Source organism: Sitophilus oryzae, unplaced genomic scaffold (genome assembly GCF_002938485.1).
Source record: "Sitophilus oryzae breed Bouriz unplaced genomic scaffold, Soryzae_2.0 scaffold_1318_pilon_pilon, whole genome shotgun sequence".
NCBI lineage: Eukaryota > Metazoa > Arthropoda > Insecta > Coleoptera > Curculionidae > Sitophilus > Sitophilus oryzae.
The window spans coordinates 310,132-331,231 of record NW_022145969.1 but is presented as its reverse complement, the minus strand read 5'-3'; the positions used below and the strand labels follow the sequence as shown (position 1 = coordinate 331,231).

At 32.9% G+C, this 21,100-nt stretch overlaps 1 protein-coding gene across 2 annotated transcripts in view; it reads left to right on the top strand.

The window, feature by feature from the left end:
• LOC115875032 overlaps positions 1-21,100 on the top strand; it is a 115,897-nt gene that overhangs the window by 6,925 nt on the left and 87,872 nt on the right. Inside the window, exon 1 of one of the 2 annotated variants that reach the window (XM_030890368.1) lies at positions 19,072-19,288. The exons of the other annotated variant lie outside the window; for it this stretch is intronic. The gene's annotated coding sequence lies outside the window, so the exon portion shown is untranslated. Of the gene's footprint in view, positions 1-19,071; positions 19,289-21,100 lie in introns of those variants that run through there. 2 annotated transcript variants of the gene reach the window in all.

Here is a 21,100-nt window from a genome sequence, read left to right as displayed (position 1 = left end):
CCCCCTACAAATAGGACATATTAACATCAAAATCAAATTTATCAAGTCAAAAAACTCCCAGACACCAATTTTCATCCAAATATTGACGTTATTTCAGAAATTATTTGGAAAAAATCGAAATAAAAATGAAGCTTCTACACCCTGTATCTCTCGGACTACCCTGTATATTCTTCTACTATTTCCAGTGTTGTGTTTTTATTAGAATGCCTTTCCTTTCCACCAGTTCATTGTACATACTTTAGTTTTGCTAAATTCATTTCATTGAATGAATCATTAATAGTTGCATATCGTCAGATATCTTTCTGGTTTTTGCATCCTGTATATTGTCAGAAATTACGAGTCAAGAGCACACGATGACAGTAAGCACTTTCCGAAGCTATTATGTATAAATTTGCTTGTCTCTTAAGGTGAATACACCTTTTTAAAAGTGCATCGTACTTTTTTGCCATTTAAAAATTGATCACGAGATCAATTGTCATTTGGACAGTCGCGCTTATTTTTCTCCAGTCCTTTTTTCGCCTCATTTACATAAAAGGCGTCGCTTTCTTAGGCGTTGTTTTTTTGGCACTACTGTACACCACCTAGAATAAAACTGTTTTTTGATCGCTATCTCGTTCTCATGCAAATATATGGTCTGGGTACGTACAAGGCACCTCTTACAAGCATTCGTTACATGTTACAGTAATAGGAATTGTATAAAAAAAGTAATTTAGTTAATAATTAGTAAAAAATGTCTATATTGTCTATATGTATAAAAAATGTCCTCTGTGGCGGATTCATCTCTTCAAAAATAGTCCTATGAGTATTTTGCCATTTGTACTGTAAGAAAAAATCTACAAAATAAAATAGTTATTTTTTGTAGGACTATTTTTGAATAAATAATTAGTAAGTATTTCATTCCATGATTTTGAAACCAATCGCATAAGTTCCGATATGTCACAAAGCAATTCTGCTATCAGGGCCTGAACACAATCCCATAAATACGACAACGACAAGAAAAAATAACAATCATAAAAGGCTCCCCGCTGAGCAATAAGTAAAGGTCTTGGCTTGTTATATTTATTCTGCTTTGACTTTGCCATTTGCCACATAACAAAATATTATTTCAACTATCTTTAAAATCACCTAAATCATCGAAAATAATAGAATAAACATTGTATTTTCAAGTTGATTACTAAAAACTGCAATACGTAATGTAATGAAGTGTAAAACACATTTAGCACAACGAATCAACGACTCCAGCGGCGATCTAATCTAGACAGATGAAGAACAAAATTAAAGCTACCAAAGAAAAGTCTGCGTATTTATTTTCGCAAAAAGAAACACAAACAAACAAAAGTACCCTCGTGACTTGACACAAGTCAAATGAAAGATTACGATATCTGGTGGGGTGCACCGGGACACAAATGGTGCTTTGTGGAAAAAAATCCAAGCAATATTATTTGTGCCGGTGACTACGTGGTTATTAAAAGATGGCGTGAATGCAAATTTCAGCCCATTGAGCGTAATGACGATTGAGTTTTGGAGAGCCCTTGTTCGTTGTTTTCAAGTGCTCTAATTGACGAGACGTAGTATATAAGATATTTTGCATGGAATTACGTCTCGCCATAACTTGATCATTATAAAAAAAACTCAGAAATAAAGCCTGACCAAACCAATAAATATATTACGAAACGCTATACATTCCAAGGCATTTGGGATTCCGAAAAAAATCAATGGCCTATTCAACGAGACTGGTATTTGCATTATATAACAAGCCTACTTTTTCGAATTTTTATGCAAACGCTCATAACTCTAAACAAAATTTCATAAACGTTCGTAGCAATCAAGAAATGAGAACACTTAAACGACAATCTATACATTTTCAGAGATAGTAATTGCGCAAGGAATAACGAGTCATTGCGAGAAAATTAACCTGAAACAGACGCAAAGTTTTAAGAAAGGCTTAATATTATACAGGCCTCGCCCATAGAGGTAGAGGAAAAGCCTAGTGCATTTTGAATAAATAATAAAAGAAACAAAATCCATTTTGAGTGATAAGAAAAATCAAAATTCTAAAGTTCAGTAATCATTTTTGCTGCAGTGATATTAAGTAAACGAGATCTAGAACTACAAGACGAATTGAAAGGTCTTCCAGTTGTTCTAAATGGCAAATAGTACGAATACTTTTCAAGAATAAGAATAAAATTTGCCCTTAACTGTAATAATAGTTATTTAAAAATGTATAAACACGTAGAATTACTAGAACGCGTTTTATTAGCAAAGTTTATCTCTGAAAAATCTTGTTCAGTCTTTCTATGGATTAGTGAGCAAATCTAATGAGCTGAAGGAAAGTAGTTCACGTTGTGTTCCAAGGCCAAAAGATAAATAGTATAAGTCTCGATAATTTTACCGTATTACAGACGCTGGCAATTACCTATTTAAATGTCACGTTATTTTTTGCATATTAATTCATACACAGTTTCAAACACGACAACTAACAATTGATTCAAATGATGTATCCTTTCTACACAGAGGGTGTTCCAATATTCCGTGGACATAGAACTACAACGTATTTTTGGAATCAAAATAAGTTCAATGGATACAATTTACCTCTATTTGAATGAGATTTTGGGTGTCTATGTTTTGCTAAGCGCTCTAACATTTAACTTTCACAAAAATCAATGGGGGGGCGGGGGGTAGTTTTCACCCTTCCCGTACCTTTTCTTGAATTTTTTCAAAGTCAAATGTTCGAGCATTTAGCAAAACATAGACAAGTAAAATATTCACATCGGAATAATGGTTCTTAAAATATCTGAAAAAATGTGTTTATTTTTTAAAATTTTGATGCCCTCTAGCGGATAAACGGAGCACTTTTGTATAGAGATAAATTGTGTTCAAAGAACTGATTTTAATTCGAAAAATACGAAATAGTTTTATGTCCACGGAATATTGGGACACCTTGTATACATTTCAAGTTATTCAGAATTTGTCGTTTAAAGTACAGACTTACTACAATTACTATTTCCTACCTTTAATAAATAGGTATGTATGTCAAAAATCAATCAGTGTTAATAGGTATCACAAGGCCTATTTCTGAGATAAATATTGAATATTAATATCCCAGCAAGGCAATAATTTGTTTTATTATCCTGGTATAGTTTAAAAAAAATACATTTATTAGAATAATAAATGTAAACGTGGAAATTTAAGGTCAAACTCAAGCTGTCTTTTACTGAGAAATATGCAAATACGGAAATGGGATTAGAAAAAGAAATAACACTAATTCCAAATGTGTCAAATTATGGTTAAAAATTGAAAAAGTCGAGTGATTTTAACACTTTAACCCGTTTGTATAGCAGAACTAATTTTATTGTTGGCTTGGCACGGTGTTCCTTTAGTTTTATGTCTTCACGTACCATGTACAAGAGTTTAAACATAAACACAATGTATGGCATGCTTAAAACGCACCTCTGATAACCCTGTCCACTTTATAGGTACTTGGATCATTTCAAATGCGGAAATGAAATCATTTAGCGAGAACAAATTTAAATATCAACATCGATATATATTTCATGCCAACTTCACAAAGAGCAAAAATCTACTACCCCATTTTTCAACAAAAAAAAACTACATTACTCACGTATACGCAGATATACGCCATTATACACGAATATCCAGTCAGCAATAAAGTAGATCTCAAAATGAATTTAAAACTAAAGTACAGGGTGGGTCAAATTCGACGCTTTTAAATGGAAACACCCTTTTCTATAGGAGATAGACAAAAACTAATATCGGTGTCTGGAGCTTAATTTTTGTCAAAAACATGATGCTGAAAACCGCATATCGATATCTGTTACCGTTTCGGAGTTACGGGGTGTTTTTCAAAAATATGCATTTTTAACAAATCGCTGTAACTTTTTTGCTATGGAAAATTTTGTTTTTTTACGAAAACATTTCCAAAGCACCTTTTTAGGTAGAATTTAATGGTGTAAGTATAATTTTTTTAAAATTAATAATTTAAGAATTATCAACAGAAAATTTGATTTTTTATATGGGACACCCTGTATATTTTTAATTTATTGAAAAGAATTTAAAATTAGCTTTCCAAAAATATAACACACTTGATATTTTGCTCAATTCCTCTTCGAGATATAGAGTATATAAAAAATCGCTCTCTTTAAATAAGTAGGCTTTTGAACGGCACCGGCTGTAATGCAAAAAAATTCTAGCTGTGAGCATCAATTAAAACGAAAATAATATTTGCTATGAGAGATGCAGAATTTTATAACAATTTAAAATATATTTAACCAACATCAACACATTTGAACTATATCTAATAACAATAAAAATAAATAGCAAACCAAGACATGAGATTTTGCTACAGGTGTTCGACATATCGACCGTCTTCTGTTATGGACAGACGGGTCAGTTTTTGAACATTTCTCGCGGAATTCATTAACTCGGTGGGGGTGAAAGATACCCCCTCATAACTGCTAAGTATTTTTAATTCTTGTCTAGATTATATGGAAGAATAAGGAACCTTCATTCTTCCGCAAATATATGCATAGGATTAGATCCATGGGCACTAAGTTAGGCGGTCTCGACGGCCAATGGCTGGGATCTTGGTTAGCTATTCAATTATTCTTGAAATTGGCTGCAAAAATTTGCGGATAACTTCAGCGTTCAGAGGCGGTGCGTCGTCTTGCTGGAAAAATAATGTTTTCGAGTTCCATTAAGGGCATATCATCAATAAGGAGTCCAAAGCCTACTAGTTAAAAGTGGCGAACTTTTAAAAATTCTGTATTTTGAAGGAGATTATACAAAATATGAAGTGTGCTATATTTTTGGAAAGGTAATTTTAAATTCTTTTCAGTTAATTAAAAATATATAGGGTGTCCCAAATAAAAAATCAATTTTTCTGTTGATAACTCTTAAATTATTAATTTTAAAAAAAATATACTTAAACCATTAAATTCTACGTAAAAAGGTGCTTTGGAAATGTTTTCATAGAAATACAAAATTTTTCATAGCAAAAAAGTTACAGCGATTTGTTAAAAATGCACATTTTTGAAAAACACCCCGTAACTCCGAAACGGTATCTGTTACCGTCGATGTACGGTTTTCACCATCATGTTTTTGATGAAAATTGAGCTCCAGACACCGATTTTAGTTTTCTTCTATCTCCTATAGAAAAGGGTGTTTCCATTTAAAAGCGTCGAATTTGACCCACCCTGTACGAAAGTAGCAAAAAGTCATTCTAGTAAACAACACAACACTGGAAATAATAGAATAATCAAAGAAATCAACAGAAGAAGAAAGTTAGCATGGAGTACTTATGGAAGAAACTCAGTTATGTTCAAATCTAGAATGCCACTAATAGTCAACAAGTTTAATTTATGTCATTGATGATAGGTATTGACAATTTCGATTCCAAATATCTCGAGAACCATTACTCTTAGCGATTTTTACCAAGAGATCTTTTTTTACGTAGAAAATGTTGTAAATGTATATTTTTTACTCAGCAGTTTTATACAGGTAAGGACGAAAAGTTATTACTCTTCAAACCAGTTAAAAAATATGTAGGTTGCGCCTTCTACAAGCAAGAGTCATATTGACATCAAAATCAAATTTCTCATGTCAAAAAACTCCCAGACACCAATTTTCATACAAATATTGACGTTACTTCAGAAATTATTAGGAAAAAATCGAAATAAAAATGAAAATTCTACACCCTGTATCTCTGAAACTAAGCATTTTATAGGACATAGATTTATACGAACTGTTTTACTTGTATAATAGATATTTAAAAATGTTTAGGCACATTTATGAAACCGAAAATTAATCCTCTTAAATGATTAAAATCCATTTTGGTGACTGTACGTGAGCCATTCTCGAAAAGAAAACAGTGAAAAAGCCTAATTTAAATGAAAATCTTGCTCATTTTACGAGCGATAAAATATCGAAACGCGGAAATAAAATTAACCGATACTGACAAATTCAGCTTGTTATAAAATCTCGCGGGCCTCAATAAAAAGTGCAACGGCTCGAAAATTTATATGGATGCGTAGTGCTCTCATGCAGCTCAACGATTTAGGAAGTTGAAGCGGCCGATTTATTGTCAAATTATTGTATTGCCGAAAATTCCGGCAGGACTCATGGCGCGCATAACGATTGCCGTGCATGGGATGCTTAAGACTCCCACATCGTCTCCTCGCTCGTTTATTTTTGCCGTTACAGCGAAAAAAATCGCGGCATAAAATTTTAATGCGCATTTTTTCCTTGTAATTGCGATCAAGATACCGTCTGAATAATAAAATTAGACAAAATACATTTCGGTTTCAAATATCACCCAAAGAAAAAAATATTAAAGTCAAGTTAACACCCTTTTTTTTTAAAGTCAAGTTAACACCCGAATTTCTTCAATGGAGTCCACAAAACACCAGATTGTGTGAAAAAACACCAAATTTCGTGTATTTTACCTATTTTATAATTAGGAGAAAAACTTTAAAATCTTTTTTCATTAAATCGACTCGGTTGAAAGTTACTGAAGGTTAAAGTTCAACTTCAAATCGTATATGATAACTTCCACAAGTTTTTATATATTATACTAGCGTATACCAGCGACTTCGTTCGCGTCAGAATTTCCATTAACATACAAACTGGATAAAATTTTCTCACATTTAGGTATGTCAGCATGAGAAAAAACAATATGGCGATATTATTATATAACTTGGTAATATTTGAGGGGTAGTTTCATCTCGTTGGAATTTGACTTTCGAAAAATCCGTTTGCCAAAAATAAGCTTTAAACTGCTTGACGTTTAAGCAGAATCAGTGGTTAAGAAATTACCCAACTTTTTGGAACTCCCTGTATGATTTTTTAAAAAAAATCAAAATATGTAAAAAAAAACAAATAAATTATGCTTGTCCAAGCGTTTTCCCGAAAGACTAACTGTTTTTTAAAAAACAAGAGGGGCGTTTTCACCCTCTTGGAATTTGAGATTCGAGAAACCCCTCCTTATCGAACCTCTACACCCCACAGTCAATCCGTTTGCCAAAAATCAGCTTTAAACGTCAAGCAGTTTAAGCAGAATCGTGATTACTCAATGGTCATATTTTATGAAACACCCTGTATAAATTTATAAAAAATCTTAAAGTATGTAAAACAAAAAATACAATATACGTGTTTAAGAGTTATATTTGAGGGATAGTTTTACCCCCTTAGAATTCGAGTTTCGAAAAATCCCTTCTTATCGAACCTCTACACTCTAAAGTCAATCTGTTTTCCGAAAATTAGCTTTTTACGTCAAGCGCTTTAAGCAGGATCGTGACTAATCAATGGCCAGATTTTTTGAAACACCCTGTATACATTTTTAAAAAATCTTAAAATATGTAAAAAAACAAAGTAAAATATACGGGTTTAAGTGTTTTTTCGGAAACTTGGCCGTTTTTTAAATAAAAAATATTGTAATATTTGAGGGGTGGTTTCACCCTCTTGGAAATGGAATTTCGAACAATCCCTTCTAATCGGACCTCTACACCCTAGAATCAACCTGTATGCCACAACCTGTATGCAAATTGAGCTTCTTACGTTGAGTGGTTTGAGCAGGATCGTGATTAATCAGTATGTCAGTCACTTAAGGATTTTATGTATTAGTATAGATTCACGAAATAATGGCCTAAAACATGTAAAACATGTAAAAGCTGCCGTACATAAAGAACAACATAGCTTTTTAGATAATATTTTTTTATTAAGTAAATCTGCTACATCTTCAATAACTTGCAAGGTATTGCGACTTTACCAATCTGAACCTTCAAATGTGGTATTAACCAACAGATCAATAAGATAATAATTTGAAACACATAGTGCGATGTAGACCTTTTCAATAGGGGCTCTTAATTTTTTTCCTTGATTAGTTACGCAATTTACACAGAAGATCTTCCGAAATATCTGAACCCGTGGGGTTGTTGAACTAATAAATCTTTGAGCACGACACCGGGGTGATATAAATAACGTAAATCCGCAAATATCAGCGCAATCGAGGATTGGTAATTATCGTACATGGAGTGCCCAAAAAGAACCTCTTTGCAGCGTCGCATCGTTCGTTCTTTTACTTTTATTCTGTTACTTCGTAAGGATGTCGATTATTCCAGTATAGTTTCTTTAATATCGACAGTTTTAGCCATCCCTACTACTTCATAATTCAAAATTTTAATTTCATCTATGCTATTGATAACAGAGATCCATACAGGAACGAGTTTTACAACTGTTTTAATAAAGTAAAGGTATAGATTATGTATTACCTAGCTTCTGTAAAATGAATGTTTATTATTGAAGATGTTCAAATGTGGAAGTGGTTCAGAATCGTTTTAATACATTAGTCGCGTCATTAAAATAACTTATAACGGTCAAATGTATTCGCTTACCATTATATTAACATTTTATTTAATTTCGGTTAAGTAAAATCAAAATTCGAGTACATAATCAAACTGTTTCAAGAAACAAAACGAAGATTTATATATTTATATAAAGTAACATATGAGTTGTGAAGTTAATTTGTCATCTATGCTAATACAAAGAGGTAGTTACTACAAAATGCCATAAATATTCGCAGCAGGCTGTTTCTCGCATTGCTGAGACCCATGGGACCAACCCAAAATAAACGATTTTTTTTCAATGAATTTGCATGATCACCCAATAAAAATAACCAGGCGGAATATTAATATTATTTATGAATATTTGGCCAGCAAAATGTTTTAAATGCAGTTTCTGACTTTAGTATTATAGTTTTGGAAAAAAGAATCTTGTTTTCGGGTGGGTTGTATATGTCCTGAAAAAATATACAGGGTGGACTGAACTATGTGAAAAAATACTCTATTCCTTTCGACTTTATGTCTATAGAAATAAGGTGTCACGTGCTTTATCAAGCGCTTTACAGCGAAGCCCTAAAAACTTCCCTGTGCAGTTGCCTTTTTTTTTTCGTTTTTATTTTGGTCTCAAGCGTCTAGAATCCACTTTCACTTTAATGTGGCCGTTGTGCGTCTGCCCAAATTCGGTAAAATACGTCAAGGTGACACATTTCAAAATGGAGCTCGAAATATTCATATTTTGTATAAGGGGAGAAATTTCAGTTCGATCGACGACAAACACATAAATCTGTGCATTCAAGGAAAAAGTTATTTGCCTTATTCTCGACGACCAATATATAAAGACGAATGGCGTACAATAAAGAAATATAGACTTTTAGACAGATTTTAAAACAAAAATGAAACGAAATTGAGAAGTTAAATCCTGAATAATTGTATTAGTAAATAACACTAGGGCATTAGGTTGTCGATAGGCACTATTTCTCCCTGTTAAATAATGTTACAGCAATCGTAAGTTTACGAGAGTGCCATCTCGTATATCCGATTCGCTGGCAAGACCACCAAAGAATTTTTTTCGCAACCAATATATTTCACCCGACTGTTTTTTCGACTTTATCAATACAAAAACCCCATTTTAGCTCATCGTAAATAATACACGTAACTAAACGATAAACAGTATCCTAATGGAGAACCCGTTTTTGAATTTCACTTTCCGACTCGCACACCAGAGACATTCCTTTCGGTTTTTAGCTTAAAGGTCGTGTTTTTACTTTTAATAATTACTGGTCTACGTTTCAGTAACATTTAAGAACCTGTTGAAACGTTAAATTTAAAATAATATAACGGATTAAAAAAAGTAACGTAATTATTTCGAGGAAAAAAATTCGGAAAATTAAACAGAAATATCCGAATGGCCAAAAGATGTCAGCGCGAATCTCCACTTAAATCTGCCGGCAAAAAGTCCAACTTGGTCACTTAGTAAATAATATACGCCATTAAACAGCGATAGCTTTATCTCTAATGGAAACCCGTTTTTATATTTCACTTTCGGAATAGCACATCAGCATCACTTTCTGTTTTAAAAGGCCGACTTTTAGCCATTTAAGAAAATTTATGCCTTCAAAATAAATAAACGAGTGGGCATTCTCGACTTTTTCTTGAAATTCGGACATGGAAAAGATAGATCAATTGATAATTGTATCGTTAAATACAAGTATAAAACTAGAATGTGTAGAATATGACAATAAAGCTATTGTGGTCTAATGAGTATTGTTCAAACAAGGGTTCAAAAAGGACAGGAAATTGTAGAGAGAAACAAGCCCTATAACATAGGATACAACATTTTAATGAACAGTGCTTTCCATAAAATCAATAAAATGAAAAATATACGAAGTAATATACATGTATTGATTTCTTTCGAAAATCGACAACTATGAAACTATGAACCCTTCCCCGACACAAACGGTACCTACATTGTGAGACAGGAAATTGTAGAGAGAAACAAGCCCTATAACATAGGATACAAAATTTAGTGAACAGTGCTTTCCATAAAATCAATAAAATGAAAAATATACGAAATAATAAACATGTACTGATTTCTTTCGAAAATCAACAACTATGAAACTATGAACCCTTCCTGGACACAAACGGTACATTGTGAGACAGGAAATTGTAGAGAGAAACAAGCCCTATAACATAGGATGCAACATTTTAATGAACAGTGCTTTCCATAAAATCAATAAAATGAAAAATATACGAAGAATTAAAGCCCTAATATTTTATATTTTCTGAAAGTACATAAATTTTCCTACAAACGCTGTAATTTTCAGAATTTTATGATAGGATTTACTATTCTTCTAAGAGTCTTGAAAACTACCAAAAAATAGCCAAAAATGGTCAATTTTTCGACTTTTTTCCATACATATAGTCATGATAATTCGCGATTTTGACAAAACTACTGTTATTTACTAACTAAAAGGTGTAGAGTAAGAAAATATAGGCTACTGTAGTCTTACGAGAACAGTAATGGACGTAGGGGACGTTTTAACCTTCATCAAAAATTGTTCAAAAACATGGGTTGAAAAAATCAATTTTCTAATAAAACCAAATAATTTAAGCCCTAATATTTTTATGTCTTCTCAAAGTACATAAAATTTCCTAGAAATACTGTAATTTTTAAAATTTTGTGACTGGGTTAACTATTCTTCTAAGAGCCTCGAAAATTGTTAAAAAAATAGCCAAAAATGGTCATGATAATTAGCGATTTTGGCCATGTCACTGATTTTGACAAAACTTCTGTTATTTACGAACTAAAAGGTGTAGATATTGTAGTCTTACGAGAACAGTAATGGCATAGGAGACGTTTTAACCTTCATCAAAAATTGTTCAAAAACATGGGCTGATAAAATGGATTTTCCAACAAAATCGAAACATTTAAACTCTAATATTTTTAGGCTCTCTAATATAATACATAAAATTTGCTACAAACCATGCCATTTTCAAAATTTTATAGCTAGGATTACTAATTTTGCAAGAGCCTCGGAAACGGATAAAAAATAGGCAACAATTGGCAAAAGAGTTTGTTAAAATCTATTAAACATATAGAAACAAACAATACTGAAAAATAAAAGCGAATAATGAAAATAAAAAAAGGCTCTGACAAAGAAAATTAATGCAAAATAGGCTGAATGCTTCGATGGGGAGCAAACTGGGAACACTGATAAATTGTAGACTTTCGAATTAAATGGCAAGGCCGTTCAAGGTGGTGAAAAATACTCTCAGCTCCGTTAAATACCAAACGGAACCGTTACAGTGCGATATTTCAAACTTGCACGACGTATTTTCGTTACAGTTATGATTTTATTAACAAATCAACGTGCGCTGCGCGTGAAAATAATCGGGCGCATTCGGTAGACAAATATTCGCGAAGAATTATTTTAATATTCATAAGATAATTTTTACGACTCAAAACCTGTTACGCTATAGGTATTTAGTATTTACGTTTTGTGTTACATCATGTCATTTCTACACCTGCCCAAAGCATCTGCTTTCTATTTCGTATTCTTCATTTGTCAGTTTTTGCCGAAATAAATTTCATCTTGTATACAGGATGTCAAAAAAATATTTATCTAATCTCTCTTCGGTAGGCCATTCTACAGATAAAAATAAAAGAAAAAATTCCTATGAACCCATATGTATGTATACTCTAAAATACTTCCCAAAGAAGTTACAATATATTTTGTTTATTTTTAAGAACATTGGTTTTTAATGAAATTTGGTTACTCCACACACACTATAATGCCAATAGCGATCGTGTAAAATTCTTGTGTGTTCTTCGTTTAGTTGGAAACGGTGAACGGTTTTCAAGATACTTGCGTTTAAAGGTTACGATGCATCGATTTTAGCATTAGTAAAATAATGATAAAATACAAAGATATTTTAAATAAATTAATCTCCTGATTTCGCTAATGCTAAAATCGATGCATTGGAACCTATAAGGTTGATTCTCACTATACCTTCCATATTAGCTCATTTCCGTTTACATAAAATACTATATCATGTAAATGAATAGGATAATCTAGACTATCCGTTCCGTTTTCCTTCCGTTCCATATCCTTTCCTTCCATACATTTTTTGGCGGACGGACTGAAGCGCATCGAAAACAGCGTTGTGAAGTTCTTACATTTGTGCCAGCTCTGTTAAAATTGCTGATATTTATTTATTCTTTCACCTCTTAATTAAATCTATTACTTTTTTCAAAAAATACAAATTTTTAAAATAAATCTTTCATAACGATATAAATTGTACAATAAAAAGTATGGAACTGATACGGAACGGAAGCTTACGTATAGCGTCCATACAATAAAAAAATTGGCGCCGGGAGGCACGTATAGCCGCCCATAAAAAATATGTTAATAAAAAGTTGGTAGGCAGTTCTTTTAGTTTCAAAGTAAAGGAATTTTTCCAATTTTGGTCCGCAGTTATTTCCCCTATCCGCCACCTGGGGTCGCGATGTTATTACAAATTTTGTTGCAAATATTATTCCTAATCTTAAATTGAGAACCGCGTTTCGCTAGCTGTTGTGTAATTTGATGTTATTACAAATTTTGTTGCAAATATTATTCCTAATCTTAAATTGAGAACCGCGTTTCGCTAGCTGTTGTGTAATTTGATGTTATTACAAATTTTGTTGCAAATATTATTCCTAATCTTAAATTGAGAACCGCGTTTCGCTAGCTGTTGTGTAATTTGATGTTATTACAAATTTTGTGGCAAATATTATTCCTAATCTTAAATTGAGAACCGCGTTTCGCTAGCTGTTGTGTAATTTGATGTTATTACAAATTTTGTTGCAAATATTATTCCTAATCTTAAATTGAGAACCGCGTTTCGCTAGCTGTTGTGTAATTTGATGTTATTACAAATTTTGTTGCAAATATTATTCCTAATCTTAAATTGAGAACCGCGTTTCGCTAGCTGTTGTGTAATTTGATGTTATTACAAATTGAAAATCGCGTTTCGCTAGCTACCGAGTTACGATTTTTTAAAATTTTTAACCTCAGATACAACAGACAGACAAACAGACAGACAGACAGACAGACAGCTTTGGCTTTAAAATGTGTGTAGTAGAAAATTTAAAGAAAAACAATTTACCAATGTTAAAAATAAATTAAATATATCATTTTTATTTATCTTTTCGAGGGCTGTAATTTCTTCGGGAAGCATCGGGACTTTTTGTTTTATTTAAGAATCTCAAGTAGAATAACCCACCGAAGTTAGATACGCTTTTTTTGACATCCTGTATAGGAGCGCTCACATCATGCATCCTTTGAATAAAGATGCTAAAATATACACTGTTCCAAACAATAAAATCGTAATTGCAGTTTAATAAAATATCATAGAAAAACAAACAAAATTTACTGTTGATTTCATAAACACAAAGTCGTAATCTTAAAACACTCTCACAGCCTTGAGCTTTACTATACAGCACCAAAAAATCATTAAAATTTCTGAATCGTTACAAGAACAATAAAGATGTTAGTTATTTCAATAAGCAGTCTAAAAATATTTTCAATCTCATTTCCAGTTCCAAAAATACCAAAAATTAAGTCATTAAGAAACATTTTTCGAAACAAATTCTTTGATCGGGATTTTTGGTATTTAAAACATGTTGCCCAACCGAAATTTGTATATCATAATTAAAAATCTTAATGATGCTTGGTGATTTAACATTCTTTCCTACCCAAACATTGTTATTAAAACAACGGTTTTAAAATGAATGTGCGATAAATAAATTGTGCCGTCATTAAGGTATGCAACTAGACAAACGTACTTTCACTCGAAATTGTTATAAACAAATTGTACAGTAGCGGCAACTGGCGGTCGTCGATTATACCTACCGTTTATTATTCGTTTAATTAAAGATAGAGGTCGCTGGCTGCGCGGCAAAATAAAAAGCAAAGTTGCTCAATCTGTAGGCGTTGTAATTGTAAATTAAGAAAATTACACACTTCATTGATAGTAAATTATACGTGCTGGCGCATTGAGTCTTTCTCGCATTTGTCAACCGACAGCGACGCCCCGTGGAAAACCTCTTAACACTTACTGGTCTTGAAGCCCTTGTCGTTATTAAATCCTTTATTCAAGCCCTCTATGTATATAATAATAATGATTAGTCAGTCCGAATAAGTCAGGATTTTTTATTGGCTGGCCAAGAACCGGAGAAAACGAGAATATAATTCTAAATCGCTAATAAAAGAGTTGGAGTGTCAAAGGATAAAATTTAGCACGACAATTAAAAGGATTTAATTGAAAGGAATGCAATAATGTTCGATTTTTTAAGTGTTGCGTTTCTTGTGCGGTTTTATTTGCCGGAGAGTACTGGGCGAATAAGAAGACAGCAAATTTTAATGTACAAGCAAGTGAAATACAAGTCCTCACCTTCGATACTTGGGATTCTTTTCGTTAATTAAGTTCTCTTAAAAATGTCTGACGGTGTGGTTACCTTCCTTTTTTTACCCCTCCTGGTATCTCGATAAGGCGAACGCTTTGAACTAAAGTAAACACCCGTTATATTTTTCATGTCGACATGTGCCAGCAAAAAGATGAAGAATCTCTCTAAATTTACACGCAAGAAATAAACAAGAAAATATAACTACACAAACAATATTAAATAAAAAATGTCTATACCTCTGTGGCGGATTCGTCTCTTCAAAAAATTCCTTTCGGTACTTCACAGTGTAAGAAAATCTACAAAATAAATAGTTATTTTTCGTAAACACTACTGCGTTAATCCAACGGAGACCAACTTTTATCAGCAGTGATTTACTAAATAAACAAATTTGCCTAACGGACAAAAAAAAATGCTTAACGTTTCGGGATAATACTCCGAATCAATAGGCACCTACCCCAGTATCCTTCAGGCGCAAATCTACGCTACCGAAAGATCTTAGAAAGGAACTATCGGAAACAGGAAATAGCCATCTTATTCGATAGTCAAGCAGCACTAAACGCGATCAACTCAGTAACCATCAATTCGAAGTTGGTCAAAGAATCCCTAGAGAAACTGAACAAATTAGGCAAAGAAAATAAAGTCCTCTTACTCTAGGTGCCTGCTCACCAAGGAATACAAGGGAATGAAAAAACAAATGATCTAGGTAGAAAAGGAGAAAACACTCAACTGACTGGACCAGAGTTTGTTTTTTTTCTGTTTGCCAAGCGGAAACCAACTTAAAGCAAAACTCAAGAACCTGGAAGACTCCATCCATAACCTGGAATGGTCTAAGACACTCGTAAAAGTTCCTCAGAACTTACGACCGAGAAAAATCAAAGATTTTCCTTGATTTAAGTAAAAACAATCTTCGGATTGTCACGGGGTTTCTAACAGGACACTGTCTCCTCAACGAACACCTCATTAGGCCGAAGCTGAGGAACAACGGTGAATGCAGATTCTGTGGGAAAAATGTGGAAACACCAGAACACTTTATCACTGAGTGCGCCGAGACGACGACCGTTCGTGCCATGAACTTTGGTACGGCTAATCTCGAGGATGGAGAGCTGGCCTCTGTGAAGCCGTCTCAGTTTTGATAAAGCTCTGAGACTGTATGATGAGGAACACGCAATAGATCTGTGAAAGTTCGCGGTGATTAACTCCCCTCCTAAACATTCTACATTCTAAGGTTTCGGGAAGTATATCTCTTCCCGTCGTCGGAGCACAAAGAACAAAGAAAAAACTATTTAAAATATCTAAATACAACTATTCAAGAACATTTTAGTTTTAACTAAACCCTAACAGTAACTAAAAAATCTAAATATTTTGGGCATTCTCTCTATAGTTAAGATAGCCTAAAATAAAACAAAGTATTTTATTTAATTGGATGACTAAAGTGTTTTCGGGCTGTGCCTAAAACGTGCAGCCGCTACCTGATTTTTATATTGCTGACTATATCGCTTAACTGGACATATTCGCCAAATTTATGCATGGAAAATTACGACTTAACAGTTAACTTTTAACGCGTATATTTTATTTTTTGCTTTTCTTTCCCTCTGGTTTGTTTTCATTGATATTCAAGAAAGAGCAGCGATTATGCAAAATATAGGGTTGCATTAGCAATACGAGGCTCTACTACGGAGAAGACCCTACTTAACGATACAGAACACTGAAGAAATTCAATTAATTTTATTCTTAATCTATCGGATATAATTCGATAAGAAAATAATTAGTTGTTCCCAGCCACGCACCGGCTATTTTAAGTAAACGGTTAACAAGAAAATGCATCCTTAAAAAGATATCTGTTGTGCATGTACAGGGTGGGTCAAATTCGACGCTTTTAAATGGATACACCCTTTTCTATAGGAGATAGACAAAAACTAATATCGGTGTCTGGAGCTCAATTTTGGTCAAAAACATGATGGTGAAAACCGCATATCGATATCTGTTACCGTTTCGGAGTTACGGGGTGTTTTTCAAAAATATGCATTTTTAACAAATCGCTGTAACTTTTTTGCTATGGAAAGTTTTGCATTTTTATGAAAACATTTCCAAAGTACCTTTTTACGTAGAATTTAATGGTTTAAGTATAATTTTTTTAAAATTAATAATTTAAGAATTATCAACAGAAAATTTGATTTTTTATATGGGACACCCTGTATATTTTTAGTTTATTGAAAAGAATTTAAAATTACCTTTCCAAAAATATAACACACTTGATATTTTGCTCGATTCCTCTTCGAGATATAGAGTATATAAAAATTTGCCCGCTTTAAATGAGTAGGCTTTGAACGGCACCGGCTGTAATGCAAAAACTAGCTGAGAACATCAATTAAAACGAAAATAATATTTGTTATGAGAGATGCAGAATTTTATAACAATTTAAAATATATTTAACCAACATCAACACATTTAAACTATATATCTAATAACAATAAAAATAAATAGCAAAACCAAGACATGAGATTTTGCTACAGGTGTTCGACATATATCGACCGTCTTCTGTTATGGACAGACGGGGCAGTTTTTGAACATTTCTCGCGGAATTCATTAACTCAGTGGGGGTGAAAGATACCCTCTCATAACTGCTAAGTATTTCTAATTCTTGTCTAGATTATAGGGAATAAGGAACCTTTATTCTTCCGCAAATATATCCATAGGATTAGATCCATGGGCACTAAGTCAGGCGGCCTCGACGGCCAATGGCTGGGATCTTGGTTAGTTATTCAATTATTCTTGAAATTGGCTGCAAAAATTTGCTGATAACTTCAGCGTTCAGAGGCGGTGCGTCGTCTTGCTGGAAAAATATGTTTTCTAGTTCCATTAAGGGCATATCATCAATAAGGGGTCCAAAGCCTACTAGTTAAAAGTGGCGAACTTTTTAAATTCTGTATTTCGAAGGGGACTATAACAAAATATCAAGTGTGCTATATTTTTGGAAAGGTAATTTTAAATTCTTTTCAGTTAATTAAAAATATAGAGGGTGTCCCAAATAAAAATCATTTTTTCTGTTGATAACTCTTAAATTATTTATTTTAAAAAATTATATACTTAAACCATTAAATTCTACGTAAAAAGGTGCTTTGGACATGTTTTCATAGAAATACAAAATTTTCCATAGCAAAAAGTTACAGTGATTTGTTAAAATGCTCATTTTTGAAAAACGTAACTCCGAAACGGTAACAGATATTGATGTGCGGTTTTCACCATCATGTTTTTGATAAAAATTGAGCTCCAGACGCCAATATTAGTTTTCGTCTATCTCCTATAGAAAAGGGTGTTTCCATTAAAAGCGTCGAATTTGACCCACCCTGTACAATAGGGTGTCCGTTATTTACAAAGTTGATCATTTCTAATGTACAATTTTAAACAACTCAACGAAATTTTTCAAAGAAAACAGTGAATTATGCGATTTTAATTATAGAAAGCGTAACTACTCAACTGAAGAAGACCCAGATTATAATTTAATTTGTTCAATAACCATCGACTTAATTAACTATCTACCAGTCAATTCTAATTAAAATTCATAATCCCTGATGAAGCTCTCTAATTTGTAGTACGTAAGTCGTTTACTAGTTTGATTCAGGAAATTTTAGAAGAAAGTACTACGATCAGCATTTTTCTGGGGAACAGTTACTACAGGATTGCAAAACGAGAGTAACTAACCTACATAAGACGTTGCTAATGTATTTGACGTCATATTTTTAGAATTGCACGTGCCAAAAGGCTGAGTTGCCAGATAGAGCTAAAAGATACTGAAAATTTTAAATGTAGCTCACTTTCTATATAAAACAGATGAAAGAACATATTTTTTATTAATTTTATCCTCTCGGCTAGATTTTAATGTACCTATTTAAATTTATTTAGAAATTCTTAACCCATTTCAAGTAAAGATTTTTTGTATTTTTGTGATTTTTTTATGTGTTTTTGACTCATAATCGCCTGTTGGTATCTCCTGACATATTAAATGCTCCCTTGGTCTTGCTCTTGCAGTCTAATAAGTAGTCTTTGATTATGAGAATATCTTGCAAAAAAATAGAAAAATAAAAGCGAAAAAAAAATTATGATTTTTTTCAAATAAAAATCAAATTTCTGCCAACCCTGTCTATCAACAATGCTCCTTGTCTAGCCAATGTGATACAGCATGTTCTATCTTCTACTGGCCAGATCCCACCCCAGAAAAATCGGCAACATGCTTTCGCAGAGCACCAGATCGACGTGCGGTACCAGCAGTAAGTCCGCGTCTACGGTTCGCGTACCGTTGCGACGCCTGGTACTCGAAGACGTCGAAAAACGCGCGCGCCAATCCTGTCAGCTGTTTTCCGAATGTCAACAAAGCGCCCAGACCAACAGTTCGTTAACTAAATGCAATTTTTTCTCCGTGAAAAAGGCAGTGGACATTTTTCAGTTTAATTTGTTTTGGATATATTTTTCGAAAGATATTTTTTTGGTAAGTTAAGAAAAGTTTCTAATAAATAAAATTAAATTGTATTCGCCCGAGGGAGTAAAACAGTTCTATCCAGGCACTCTCTGGGGCAATATATTATATATACGCGTTCAATATATATTTTTTTCTTTTAATTCTTCGTATTGAAGTATGAGAATGTATGTACGAAATGTATTTAAAATGCAGTCAGGTACACGAAGTAAATGGTATTGTACGGTGCTTTTGGAATTTTAAACTGTCAAGTACTGAATTCTTATGCATTACTGTCGATGGACGAACGGTTCCAGCTTTCTTTGATAATATTTATTCATTAAGTTTTAGTCATTCGGGAAGCGAACGCGAGATCACCACCAGAAAATATTTTAATAAAAAAATATTCTCATCAGAGTTGTGAAATTATGAAAATTACAGCATTTGTAGGACATTTCATGTAGATTCTGAATATATACACATTTGACACAAAAGTCGAAAAAATGTCAATTTTTGGCAATTTTTTATACATTGTCAAGGCTCTCAGAAAAATAGTAAACATGGTGATAAAATTAAGACAATTTTAGGATTTGTAGGAAATTTTATGCAGATTCAAAATATATAAATCTTTGAAGGCTTAAATACCTTGGCTTTGTGAGAAATTTAATTTTTTGGACCCTTGTTTTTCAGCTATGAAGGTTAAAATGCCCCCTCTGTCCAATACTGTTCTCGTAAGACTACAATGGCCTATATTTTCTTATTCTCCACCTTTTAATTAGTAAATAACAGCAGTTGTAACAAAATCGGTGACATGACAAAAATTGCCAATTTTCACGACTTTTGGCTATTTTTTATACATTATGAAGGCGCTCAGAAAAATAGTAAACACGGTGATAAAATTATAAAAATTTATAGGAAATGTTATGTAGATTCAGAATATACCTTTGAATATACCTTTGAAGGCTTAGATACATTGGCTTTGTGAGAAAATTAATTTTTTGGACCCTTGTTTTCCAGCTATTTTTGATGAAGGTTAAAACGTTCCCTATGTCCATTACTGTTCTCGTAAGACAACAATGGCCTATATTTTCTTATTCTCCGCCTTTTAATTAGTAAATAACAGTAGTTTTAACAAAATCGGTGACATGACAAAAATCGCCGATTTTCACTTTTGACTATTTTTTATACATTTAGAAGACGCTCAGAAAAATAGTAAACACGGTGATAAAATTATAAAAAATTTAGGATTTGTTGGAAATGTTATGTAGATTCAGAATATATAAACCTTTGAAGGCTTAGGTACCTTGGCTTTGTGAGAAAGTTAATTTTTTGGATCCTTGTTTTCCAGCTATTTTTGATGAAGGTTAAAACGTCCCCTACGCCCATTGCTGTTCTCGTAAGACTACAATGGCCTATATTTTTTTATTTTACACCTCTCAGGCGTCCTGAGCAAGCTCGACAAAAATGTATATATTTTAATACATCCTCTTTAATTAAAAATAATGAAAATCTATAGAATTTCGCTTTCTAATAGACGAATAAAATTTCGCAATAGAAACTAAAATATCGTATGCACGGCGTATTTTCCGAGCTATAGCATGTTTTAATCATTTGTCTAGAAATCTATACAGCGTTAGTTATCAAAAATTAGGACAATTTCTATTAGCGAAATTATAAACGGCAGCATATCTCGTAGCGCTCGCCGGCGCGGCGCTGCACTGTTCACTTACAGGTAGTAATAAAATTCAATTAATTCCTACACACAAAAAGTCTCACAATGAAGACGTTTACCTTCATCTAGAGCCCATATGAGGCTCATATGTCATAAAGAAACAATATGACGTT